Genomic DNA, 13,293 nt, shown 5'->3' with positions numbered 1-13,293 from the left:
AGACTCAAAGCCATTCAAGCTGAAGTGGACAAATTTTGGAGAAGATGGAGCCAGCTTGCTGGGCCTCACCTATTCGTTCGGAGCAAGTGGCATACCACACAAAGAAATGTAGCAATCGGGGACATTGTGTGGTTAAGTGATCAAAATGCTTTAAGGGGTCAATTTAGACTTGGAAGAGTCGTTGGTGCGAAACCGGATAGCAAAGGTGTAGTTCGTGATGTTACCATTAAAGTCACTCCGAGTTATTGTCCACCTGAGGCACGAACGGGGGTTAGGAAGAGGGTTGAAGGTTTTTCAGGCTCTAAGGAAAGCAGGGAGAGAGCGATCGTTTTGCATAGGGATGTTCGGCGTCTAGTTGTTTTGCTTCCTATAGAAGAACAAAAGTAAGTTTAATTTGTTGAAAGATTTGACCTCTAAGTAAGCGACATTCTTGGTGCTTCCACAAGAATATCGAGTGGGAGGTGTTAGGTCAAACTTGAGGAAGCTGATGCTTCAAGTAATTTTATATTAAAAGTAAATAAAAACAGAGAAAAAAAAAACACAAAAAGAAAAAAATCAAATAAAAATCAAAAGTAAAAATGCATGAAGGTACATTCTGTTAAATTTGGGAGAAAATTAATTTTAAAGTAGTTAAAAAATTAAAGAGAGGAAAAGGAAAGTTTAAGTCTGTAGTGGGCGCGGTATTAATCAAGGTCCAGCTGTGCGCACCAGGAGCAATTTTGAATGAAGTGCATGCGTAGCGCCAGATCAAGCAGAGCTCGAGAGCGATCGCCAAACTTGCGATCCATCTTAATAAACTCATCTAAAAATCTAGTTAAAGGCATCGAACCCACGGAGGCAGCCGGTAAGATTTGATCATATTACGGGGCATAGTTATTGTGATCCGCTGTGCGTTAAGCGCCGGCTGCGCGCTTCCGCATCAGGTGTCGCGTCAGTGCAAATGTTTGTTTAGTCTACCGTTTATTGTCATTTATTCCATTTATTGTCATTTATTCAAGCACTGTTATTTATGAAATATATGCATTGTTGTATTTTCAATGATTTCCCGAAATTATGAAGTTAACTTTTAACCTATCAATTGTGTAAATCTAACTAATTATGGAGTCATGAATTTATCTGTTGATTAATGTTATATATTATTGTTGTATTTACTGTGGTAAATTGAGAAAATATTATGTCTTGTTTAGGTTTTTCACCACACATTTATAACCAGCATCTTGCCATCACTGTGGAAACCCCAAGAAATTGAATAAAAACAGTAAAAACGGAAAAGTATGTCTGGATAGTGTGTGAAGTCCTGCTCACAAAACTCCGTGGATGCTTTCCCCCTTTCAAGTGGGGTAAAATAACTTGACAGTGCTGGATGAAGAAATCAACAGCTAAGCTGTCAGAAAGCAGAGATGCTAATTGTTGTCAGGAAAAATCTCCCATTGATCCAGCCACAGTTAAAAACAAAAAACGAAACGTAACTGTGGTGTTTTATTTCTTTTTGTCATTCTGGTTTGTAAAATGCTTGAATGCCAATGTTTTTGAAAAGTTTATTTCTATGAGGAACCATTTATTTTGCACATCAGTTAAAATATTATTTTGCACTTCAGTTTCAAACAAAAAAAATAATTTTTGCACTTTAAGATTAAACTATTTCTGTTGCACGTAATTATATCGGGCATTATTTGTATTGAAAAATGTACTTGTTACATTGCTTTTTAAATTAAAGTCTTAGTATTTGTTCTGACCATCGAAATGTTTCTCTGTTCACAGATGTCTGGCAGACTTCTTCTTTCTCTTTCGGCTTTTCCCATCAGGGGTCGCCACAGCGAATCATCCTTTTCCACCTCACTCTATCATGAACATCTTCTACCCTAACATTAGCCAACTTCATGTCCTCTGTTAAGACATCCATATATCTCCTCTTTGGCCGTCCTCTTGCCCTCCTGCCGAGCAGCTCCATCTCCAACATCCTTCTACCAATATATCCACTATCCCTCCTCTGAACATGTCCAAACCATCTCAGTCTGGCTTCTCTGACTTTGTCGCTAACACAGGCAACATGAGCCGTCCCTCTGATGTACTCGTTCCTTATCCTGTCTAACCTGGTCACTCCTAAGGAGAACCTCAACATCTTCATCTCCGCTACCTCCATCTCAGCCTCTTGTCTCTGTCTCACTGCTACCGTCTCTAACCCATAGAGCAGAGCTGGTCTCACCACTGTCTTGTACACCTTTCCTTTGAGTCTTGCTGGCACTCTTCTGTCACACAACACTCCTGACACTTTCCTCCAACCGCTCCAACCTGCCTGCACTCCCCTCTTCACCTCTTTTCCACACTCCCCATCACACTGAACTGTTGACCCCAAGTACTTAAACTCCTGCACCTTCTTCACCTCAGCCCCCTGTAACCTAACGCTTCTACCTTGATCCCTCTCATTCAGACACATGTATTCTGTCTTACTACGACTGACCTTCATGCCTCTTCTTTCCAGAGCAAACCTCCACCTCTCTAGCTGTTCCTCCACCTGCTCTCTACTCTCACTGCAAATTACAATGTCATCCGCAAACATCATTGTCCAGGGAGATTCCTGTCTTACCTCGTCTGTCAGCCTGTCCATCAGCATAGCAAACAAAAAAGGACTCAAAGCTGATCCTTGGTGTAGTCCCACCTCCACCTTGAACTCCTCTGTCTGACCTACAGCACATCTCACCACCGTCATACTTCTCTCATACATGTCCTGAACTACTCTGACATACTTCTCTGCCACTCCAGACGACCTCATACAGTACCACAGCTCCTCCCTCGGCACCCTGTCATACGCCTTCTCTAAATCTACGAACACACAATGCAGCTCCTTCTGACCATCTCTGTACTTTTCCATCAACATTCTCAAAGCAAAAATGGCATCAGTGGTGCTCTTACGGGGCATGAAACCATACTGCTGCTCACAAATCTCCACCTTCTTCCTAAGCCTGGCTTCCACTACTCTTTCCCACAGCTTCATTGTGTGGCTCATCAACTTTATTCCTCTATAGTTGCTGCAGTTCTGCGTGTCACCCTTGTTCTTAAAGATCGGGACCAGAACGCTTCTCCTCCATTCCTCAGGCATCTTCTCACTCTCTAGAATCCTATTGAACAAACTCGTTAGAAATTCCACTGCTGTCTCTCCTAAGCACTTCCATACCTCCACAGGTAGGTCATCAGGACCAACGGCCTTTCCGCTCTTCATCCTTTTCAGAGCCTTTCTAACCTCATCCTTTCCAATCTCTGCTACTTCCTGCTCCACAACAACCACATCTTCCTCCCTTCTTTCCCTGTCATTTTCCTCGTTCATCAGCTCCTCAAAATACTCCTTCCATCTTTTCAGTACACTCTCCTGGGTTGTTAGCACCTTTCCATCTCTGTCCTTAATCACCCTTATCTGTTGCACGTCCTTCCCATCTCTGTCTCTCTGTCTGGCTAGTCTGTACAAGTCCTTCTCTCCTTCCTTTGTGTCTAGCCTGTCATATAGCTCATCGTAAGCTTTCTGTTTGGCCTTTGCCACCTCTCTCTTCACTCTACGCTGCGCTTCCTTGAACTCCTGTCTACCTTCCTCAGTCCTTTCTACATCCCACTTCCTTTTGGCCAACCTCTTCCTCTGGACGCATTCCTGTACTTCCTCATTCCACCACCAAGTCTCTTTACCATCTTTCCTCTTTCCAGATGACACACCTAGCACCTTCCTACCTGTTTCCCTGATAATCTCTGCTGTAGTTTCCCAGTCCTCTGGAAGCTCATCCTGACCACCCAGAACCTGTCTCAACTTCTGCCTAAATTCCTCACAAGTTTCTTCATTCTGTAGCTTCCACCACTTGGTCTTCTTTTCTGTTTTCCCTCTCTTTTTCTTCCTGACCTCCAGAGTCATCTTACACACCACCATGCGGTGCTGTCTGGCTACACTCTCTCCTACCACCACCTTGCAGTCATTAACCTCTCTCAAATGACCTCGTCTACATAGGATGTAGTCCACCTGAGTACTCCTACCTCCACTTCTGTATGTCACTCTATGTTCCTCTCTCTTCTTGAAGTAAGTGTTGACTACCGCCATTTCCATCCTCTTCGCAAAGTCCACCACCATCTGTCCCTCCAGATTCCTTTCCTTCACACCAAACCTGCCCATCACCTCTTCATCACCTCTGTTGCCCTCACCAACATGCCCATTAAAGTCTGCTCCAATAACAACTCTCTCTCCTCTGGGGATACTCTCTATGACCTCATCCAACTCACTCCAGAATCTCTCCTTCACTTCTAACTCACAGCCAACCTGTGGCGCATACCCACTGACTACATTCACCATCACCCCTTCGATTTCTAACTTTAAGCTCATCATCCTGTCTGAGACTCTTTTCACCTCTAGAACACTGTTTACAAACTCCCCCTTCAGAATCACTCCTACCCCATTTCTCTTCCTATCGACACCATGATAGAACAGTTTGTATCCTCCTCCAATACTACGTGCCTTGCTGCGCTTCCACCTTGTCTCCTGCACACACAGTACATCTACCTTCCTTCTCTCCATCATGTCTGCCAGCTCTCTGCCTTTCCCTGTCATTGTGTCAACGTTAAGAGTCCCTATTCTCAAACCTATGTTCCTGCCTTTTCCCTTCTCTCTCTGGCCACGGACCCTTCTGCCTCCCCTCTTTCTTCGACCAACAGTAGTCAAATTTCCACCGACACCCTGTAGGTTAACAGCATCGGTGGCGGTCGTTGTTAACCCGGGCCTCGACCGATCCGGTATGTCTAAAGTGTTGTGGATGATTCGCATGGTTATTTGGGCAATTTTTTACGCCGGATGCCCTTCCTGACGCAACCCTCTCTATTTATCCGGGCTTGGGACCGGCACAGAAGTAACTGGCTTGCAACCCCCTGTGGCTAGATAGATGTCTGGCAGACTGAAAAGGCTAATAAAGTGTTTGTACGATCTGATGTTCAATTCATTTGCAGGTGAAACTAGTGCTGAAAATGTGTTGAATACATAAGAGCCGTTTGCTGTTACTTTGTACTTATTAATGTTTTTTATTAGTTAGGTATTTAAAAAAAAATATCGCTTGAGTATTGAGGCAGGAAAATATCGGGTATCGGTTGTAAAAAGTCATTATCGTGCATCGCTAGTAAAGAACACTGTTGGTAGTGTTTGCTTGGGCTTTTTTAAAAAGCAAAACAAGAAAACAACATTTTTTTCTGTTTATGCATGTGTGTAAACATTTATAGTAATCATTTATTTCACTTTATACGATCCTTTGCAATATGCATATTGCATAAGCTGATATCCCAAAGTTTTTAATGTATTGTGTAAGCCTAGCCATGGCTGAGTGTGACAATTTAACAGCTTGAAAGTAACAATGTGAGATTTGTGGGATCAGGGATGGCGAAAATCACAACCTGATCAGTTCAATACTGTGGACACAGTAATTATCATCCTGAAGCCAAAGACGCCTTCTGTCCTCCCTGACCCACAGCTTTCCGGTCACATCTCAACAGCCTCATCTTCCATCTTGATTGTAGTGCTGAGTCAACGTTTTCAACAACATCAATCGGTGTCTGTTTCTCCTTCACCTCCTCCTCCTCAAGCCTGTCTCTAAAGGGTGAAGAGGCAGTACCCCAACCCCCTCGTGTGAATCCATACAACCTGCAAGCTGCATCACTGTGTGGTAGCAATGCCTTTCCTGCATCCCATCACAGACCCTGCTATTGTACACTTGAAGCACATTAGAAGATCACTGGCATTTCCCTCCCTTCCCTTCAGGACAATTACAACATTCACATCACATGTACGTGGTGAAGGTCATTCCATCCATCCATCACAAAGCTTCCTTTTAGTCTCCTTCCATCTTGAAGGAGGCTGCAGAGTCCCCAGGCCAACTCAAGCTCAAGAATAGATTCTTCCACACCCCATCTGTCTGCTACATGGATGAACGTATGTCACTTTATCCCCAACAGACTGTGACTCTAACCTCTTTATACACAGCTAATCTGGCTGCTTAAGAGTTTCTCTGCTTTTTTGTGCATGCATAATTATGAAAATATGTGTTCTTGCATAGTTTTGTTTTCTCTGTTTCTTTTAAAACACTGACCTTGGAGAAGTATATATATTTTTATTTCTCTCTTGCATTATATGTGCACAACATGACAAATCAAGCATTTCTGGATCATGATCTGCCATCATCTGATGGGGTAGCAGCATTAGAGAAACTGACTTATAAAACCAAAGAAGAAGGCTAGCACTGTTCTAGATTCTGCTTAGGGCTGGGCAATATGGACTAAAGATAAAATCTCTGATTTTAAAAAGAAAATCTCTGATTTTATTTTTTTTAATTCAAAGATCACAAATCATTGAAGAAAAAAGGTTCAGTGCACTGTCTAGTGGGTCTAGATGACCCCACTCAATGGTAAAGTGCCTAGAATAGCACAAGGGTTACAGAAAGCAATAAGTACAAATGGCAGACAACTTAAAGCAATTTTTGTTTTTATTTAATCAAAGGCAAGACAAATGTAACCCCCATTTCTGGGATGAATAATAAATAAATCCTGAACACACTCCTGAAATCAAAGTCAGTATAAGATTTTTCTTCTTCTCACTCCCTTTTGGACTTGTGCTGTTTATATAATTTGGTTTTATGTAATTTTTGTCGTGTTTTTATCTTATTTTGTTATTCTAGAATTGTTTTCACTTGTCCATAATAAAAAGGTTACTTACTTAAAGTCCCAGCTGTGTTTTAAGTCACACTTTGTAGTCCAGACTAAAAGGAGACAAACATTCCCTGTGAGAGTAGCACCATTTTCTAAAGGATTAACAAAACGGCTCATATCTGGGGTCTAAGGTTTTAATTAAAATAATAAACCATGGAGAAGATGGTGAAGCAGCAGGAGTCGCAGTCAACCCCCCCGCCGCGTCCCAACACAAAATCCTTCTGGCGGCCGCGTCGCAAATGAATACCGGTACAAGTAATAATTACAACGCAGTATTCTTTATTAACAAATAACAGTAACAACTAACTAACTAATGAACTAACTATATAGGCATTGTAGAATGTGTGTGTGTGTGTGTGTCGGGGTGCTGCGTGTGTAAAGAGGACTGAGTGTGTGCCATGCTAGAGCCAGTGAGTCTTTGACTGCGATGGGCTTTAGGCAAATGTTGCAGCGTCGGGGGGGGGTCTCTTCCTCCACGTCTGTGGCAGTAAACCCTTATCAGTTCCAAACAACAGATGATTTTATTCCTTTCTTGGGAACAAACTTCCCCTTCTCACCAGTAGCCATGCTGTCGCTTGCTGTTTCGTGTGTGCTATGATGTTGTTGTTTGTCGCTTTCCATACCGCCGTGTGAAACTAACTTTACCATTACACAAAAACGTGATTTAGTTATTTTTGAAATTCAAATTAATTGATTCAATCGATATTTCACCCAATTCTGCTCTTGAGTGTCTTGAGCTGATTTTCTAAGAAAGAATACTTTGTGAAAGGAAAACCACCAAACCAGAAAACTGGAAAAGCTTGATCATCCCCTTTCTTAAGCAGGGATCCAACAACAGAGGTTCTCCAGTTACACAATTCCAGTGCTACACTGATGCAGGACATCCTTCCTACTCAAAGTTATAGCCATCAACACTAGGTCTCTAAAGAATCATGGAAAATTGGTAACAGGCCATGCCACCCAGGTTTGAAGCCAGTCTTTCAGCTCCAAACTTGTCGACATCCTTTCCTTTGGGAAAATAAGAAAACAGGGATCTGAGAATAGTTTTACAACTGTGTCTGTAAGGTATTTTAAGAGCTCATGATTTGACAGTTATAGATCAGTAAAAAGCTATGCCCTCCCAATGTTGATTGTGAAATAAAATATTGTTCTCACAAAATTCTGTTTGACAGTTTAGGCTGCTTTGTTTTTGTTGTGAAATCATGCTGTTTTACATTAGAAAACAACAATCTGTACTGAGACATACCAAAACAGGACAGGGGGTTATTTATCGCCATCCAGAACTGCCAGTAACAAAATAATTATTTACCATTTCTGTCCAGTTATAGTCACTACAAACACTGGTAAAGTCGGTTTAGCGGTCAAGCCTTTCAGTGCCTGAAGGTCGCTAACATGAGCCAATAAACATTTACGTTTTTGCTTCTTTTAAAGACCCACATCGATGGAAATTGTGTTTTTAGTGTTTTTAACATGTTTTGTGGTAATTTTCTGATGATGGAGGACATATATAAGGAAAATTAAGATTCAAATTGTATTTCTGAGTATTTATTTATTCAAATAATTGTGAATATGAAGCGGACGGAATTTTTTTTTTGTAAAAGTCTGTAGTTGTGGCATAGAAACTAGAGTCAGCAGGCCACAGGCTCCCCGCTCCGCTCCAGTCTGATGCATCAATTTGCAGACGAATAGATCCATGAATGTCTTTGTTTTCCTGGAATCTGCTGGATAGCTCCAATATTGCTCGCCACTTTTGTTGCATGATAATGTTGGGTTGAGGTTATGATGGGCTGTAAGCTATAAAGTAAACAGATGAATGATGGAAAGTGCGGAAGGACTTGCTCCACGGCAGTAGTCCCGCCCACAACTCAGAGGAGAATTTCTAACGAACTCCTGCTAAATTCCACTAGCTGTTCAAACTGTTTTTCTTAAAGTCTCACTCTAATCATCTTTTGATCTCCTGTAAAAAGGACATAGTTTTTGCAGAGTGGTAGGAGTTCATTGGAAATTCCCCTATAAGTTGTGGGCGGGACTGTCGGCACAGGGTGTCCAATAGTACGCGCTGAAGGGAGAAACTGATCCAGAAGGAAACAGAACTACAAAGAGGCTTTTTTTGAAGAATCCTGTTTATCAAACAGGGTATTTCTGTCTCTCAATACTGTATACTAGGAGTGTAACCATTCATTTTAACAATGAATCGATTCATCTCATAATTTCTGGTTGCTAGTCCGACTCATATTGGTTCATTTTGAATCATCCAATGTACTGACCTACTATATTGATGTTTTCCACGTCCAAATAATCCTAAATGAACATTATTAGAGCATTCTACTGCATGCTCACATGTCTCTGCTAAATTCACTGTTTCCACACATTGAATTGAAAGATGGTTGGATTCTTCTTTGCTGCATCACATGTGTGTTGTCCGCTGTGATGCACTTGGTTGTTTTACGTCATAGTCAAATAAACGTTCCATTCCTCCATCCAAATGGTATTTTCCAATATCGGCATAATCCATTTATTTAATTTTGAAACAATTTTTTAAAGGTATAGATCGATATGATTAACAACTTGCCTGGGACAGATTAATCTGATTGGAATAGAAATCGATTAGGTCTAAATCGCTACAGCTCTGTAAACTGTAAAGCCATGGAAAACTTTTTTTAGTTTAATTATTCTAAACCTGATTTGAATTTTGTTATCATATTATTAACAAATGCATCATCTATTTATGAGAACAGACTTTTATAATTGTTCTTAGACTGTTGCTGGTGAGCACATCCGTCAGTCTGCAGACATCTGCTTCATGTCACACCATCTTCTCACTCTGCAACAGCTGGCCGAGCTGTTCAGCTCCGTCTGTCCCGAAATGAAAGCAGAGCGCACGCGGCCGCACGCACGCGGCCGCACGCACGGGACGGGCGCGTGGCTGCGTTCGGGGCCTGGTTCGGTTCTGGATGTGATGATGTGAAGTCAGAGCATCACACAGCCCACCGATTGTCGCACCGACGCGCTCAGCAGCAAGCACCGGCCCGTCGGATAGAGAGACAGCGGTTGCAGTGATGATGTCAGTGCTGGAGGGTTCGAACACGCGAATGTCAAATGTAGCAGCGAGCAGAGCGGAGCGGTCCACTCCTTCAGACACGAGCAAACAAAACCCCGTCCTGCGCAGACCACACGAAAGCTGTAAGCTTTCTGCACCCAGTTGAAAGCAGCAACAACCCGGAGAGCTTACCGCAGCGGCCCGCACCTCCAGCGCTGATCCGTCCTCCTTTTTTTTTTTTTTTTTTTTTTTTTTTTAGAAATGCAAGACCAGGCAGCGCAGTAGTGATTTCCCAATGACGACATCGGACATGTGCAGATGATGGAGCTGCATTGTGCATGTTATTGGTGGGACTGCAGGGGGTTTCTCTCCTCCTCCCCGACGTGACAAGGCTCACCGCGTGACGACAGCACGCGCCTCCCCTCCTCCCACCCGGCCAGCACGAGCCCCCCGTCCGCCTCAAGAGCCGCGCTTTCCGCCGCATCAGTCACTCCCTCTAATCTGAGGGAATAGCACGTTTATGGAAAAGAAAAGCCGGACACTCACCGAACCAGCTCATCCAACAGCGATGCACCTGTGTCTGTGTGTGGAGGACGTGTGCTTTTAGCGCCACCCCACGACTGAAGGCCGTAATGACCGCGGTCTGCGGCGCCGCAGGACTGCGGTCCATAAATAAGCGACGGTCAAGCGGCCGCGCCCCCCCAGCCGGGGCTCAAACCCTCAATGCGCATCGATTATGGCGTTACGGTAATGTCCAAACGCAACAAACACTATCTTTATTATAACACCTTTTTTGTTGCTATGATCAGGTCTGCACACACTCAAAAGGGACTAATAGCTAACTGAATTGCCCTTTTCTTTGAATATAAATTATTTTGCAAAGCCCTGCAACATTTTTAAAGAAACCAATGAAAGGAAATAAATCATTTTATAAATAACTGAAACACTTCAAAACAACAAATGTGTAAGTACTGCACTGAAAAAGAGTATTTTGGATTTTCACAAAAAATATGTACGTCTATCGCACATAACAAAAATATGTTTTGAAAAAATAATTTTTTCAGATAAAGTTTTTATTTTTTCAAAGTTAAACCAAAATATATTTATAAAGTACTTTTTATGTAATTTTCATTTTATTCCACACACATACAAATACACACATAAAGCATTACTCGTGTCAACATTTTGTATTTTATAAAATACTGCAATGTCTGAACACCAAAAATGCAAACTAATACAGTGCGTCAATACCAGCTATCCAGAAATTCCCCCTTGTGCCTAAAATTAAAATAAATTTGCTAAATTGCATTAAGTTTAAATAAACTGCTGCCGGATGGAAATGTAGAAAAACATAAATGAAAGCACATAAAGCTCAGAGAAATCAACACATTATATTATTCTGCACTTAATACAATCAAAAAGGGATCTCAGTGTAGCATCTCAACTTTTGCCATTTAACATGCAACATCCAAAGTATATTTTAAACTTTCAACTAGCACTTATTCTTAAAAACATAAAAATGCTTAAAAACTACAGTAATATAAACAACATGAAATGACTGATTGCAATGCAAAATATAGGAATGAGTGTTTTGTAAAACAGTAACATTTTAACTTTATTGAGTTTAGTTAATGAGTTTACTTTAAGTTCTGATAGATATGCAAAGTAAAGAGAAATTAGTCTTTTTTTAACCCTTGTGCTATCTTAGATGACCCCACCCTTACATTGATGTGTTCTCCCTACCATGACAAAGGTGGATAAAGGTGGAAAGATTTCATGTAATCCATGGACACCAGTACAGATCACAAATCATTGAAGAAAAAAGGTTCAGCGCACTGTCTAGTGGGTCCAGATGACCCAACTCCCAATGTTAAAGTGCCTAGGATAGCACAAGGGTTAAGAGCTTGAACCTTCTTTGAAAGTGTGCCACACTTCTGTTCCATCACCAGTTTTTGCAGTACTTCTTTGGTATTTTTTCCGGGAGGGTAGTTGCGATTGTGCGGCAGCCAATGGTACACTCTCCAACTCCTCTAAGACTATATGGCCCTTAATAACTGTTCCAACGTCTTCTGGTTTGTTTGGAGACTCGTGTTTGACAGCAGATATTGCATTTGTTGTTTCTTCAATCGCCCCTAAAAAACTGTCTGCACCTTCGCCTCAAAACGAAAAAACAAATTTAGTTTTAACAGAAGTTTACTTTAAAATAAAAAGCAGTCACAGGTGGTTTTAACAGAATAACTTAACTTAACTTAAATGAAAAAACTTAATACCAGGGGGATCTTAAAGTTTTGTACAAATCAGGAACTCGACGTTACACTGGGGGCCAATTTTGGTGAAAAAAAATGGATAAACAGAAAAAGTTGTTTTTAATAACTTTAATGACTAAGTGTCATATGAACAGTTAACCAGAACCTCCAGATGTTTTCCCAGTTGCGGTCAGAGGTTGCTCCCCAGATCTTTTGCTCTGGACAAACAATGTCAGCTAATTTCAAACATTCTTTTTACAAACTCTCCGTCACATACAGTAAAGGCTTGCTACACCAGGAATTTCCAAAGCCAAAACGTAGCTAGCCTTTGTCACAACTTTAACCATTTTTGTAAACTCGTTGTAGTTGTTGAAGCTTATTGTTGCGCTCCTTGCCTGTAAATTTGTCATAGTTTTATGATTTGTAACATAGTGATGATTTTTATTGAATTCTTTGAGCATTGCATTTACTTGCTTACAAATAAGGCACATGACTTTATCCAGCCCATGAGGTACGACAAAGTAAGCATTTGTCCACTTAGCTTGAAAGCGCCTTTTCTCCACGCCAACACAACGCTTTTCCTCAAAATAACCTGCTCTGGCTTACGACGGAGTTTTAGGGCCACCAAAAAAAGAAAAAGAAAAAAAAAAGTAAAATTACGAGATTTTATCTCGTAAATTTACGAGAAAAAAACTCGTTAATTTACGAGATAAAGTTTATGTGGAAGTGAGCATCCAGAGCAGCAGGTGAACAGACCGACTAAACTTTGTTGAACAGTTGAATATTTATTGATAACGTTCCAAATGTCTGGAAGCTCATTTGTTTGATTTATGAGTTATTAAAATTGTATTAATTGATGGTTGGTTTGCAACATCTCTGCAGCCCGATGATGAAGCCATCGGTATCCCTGCAGCTGTCCACTTGAATCCTTTCTTCCTTCACCAAAGACGTCTCTACGTCTGTGTGACGCTTTTTTGGCATTTTCAACGTTGTAATGCTAATATAAAAGACTATTTTTATTTATTCCTCTTCATTGTTTTATGTTGAAACGGGACGCTTCATCTGCAGGAGAGGGCGTATGTAACACTGTCTACTTCCGCATTGGTGTCCGGATGACAGGTTCATGACGTAATGTGACAGATGAACTTCAGGGTGTGTGAATGAAAAGGAAGATGAAGAAAATTTACATATATGAATATAAAATTTGCCCAAAATAATAATGTATGCTCCCCTGGCAAATCTGAAGTTTATTTTGTAAAATTGTGTTTTGTATTGTACTTCCGTTTT

At 41.3% G+C, this 13,293-nt stretch overlaps 1 protein-coding gene across 2 annotated transcripts in view; it reads right to left on the bottom strand.

Moving 5' to 3' along the window:
* The window catches only part of ajm1 (apical junction component 1 homolog), a 44,114-nt gene extending 33,671 nt beyond the window's left edge, over window positions 1–10,443 (bottom strand). The window contains exon 1 of one of the 2 annotated variants that reach the window (XM_078956436.1): window positions 10,307–10,443. The gene's annotated coding sequence lies outside the window, so the exon portion shown is untranslated. Of the gene's footprint in view, window positions 1–9,952; window positions 10,272–10,306 lie in introns of those variants that run through there. The other variant, XM_004075072.5, reaches the window with a different exon arrangement.
* Between the last annotated feature and the right edge of the window lie 2,850 nt (window positions 10,444–13,293).

The sequence above is a fragment of the Oryzias latipes genome, chromosome 12 (assembly GCF_053564925.1).
Source record: "Oryzias latipes strain Hd-rR chromosome 12, Olatipes_Hd-rR_3.1".
Lineage (NCBI taxonomy): Eukaryota > Metazoa > Chordata > Actinopteri > Beloniformes > Adrianichthyidae > Oryzias > Oryzias latipes.
Note: the sequence above shows the minus strand (reverse complement) of the source record. Positions and strands in the feature narration are given on the sequence as shown.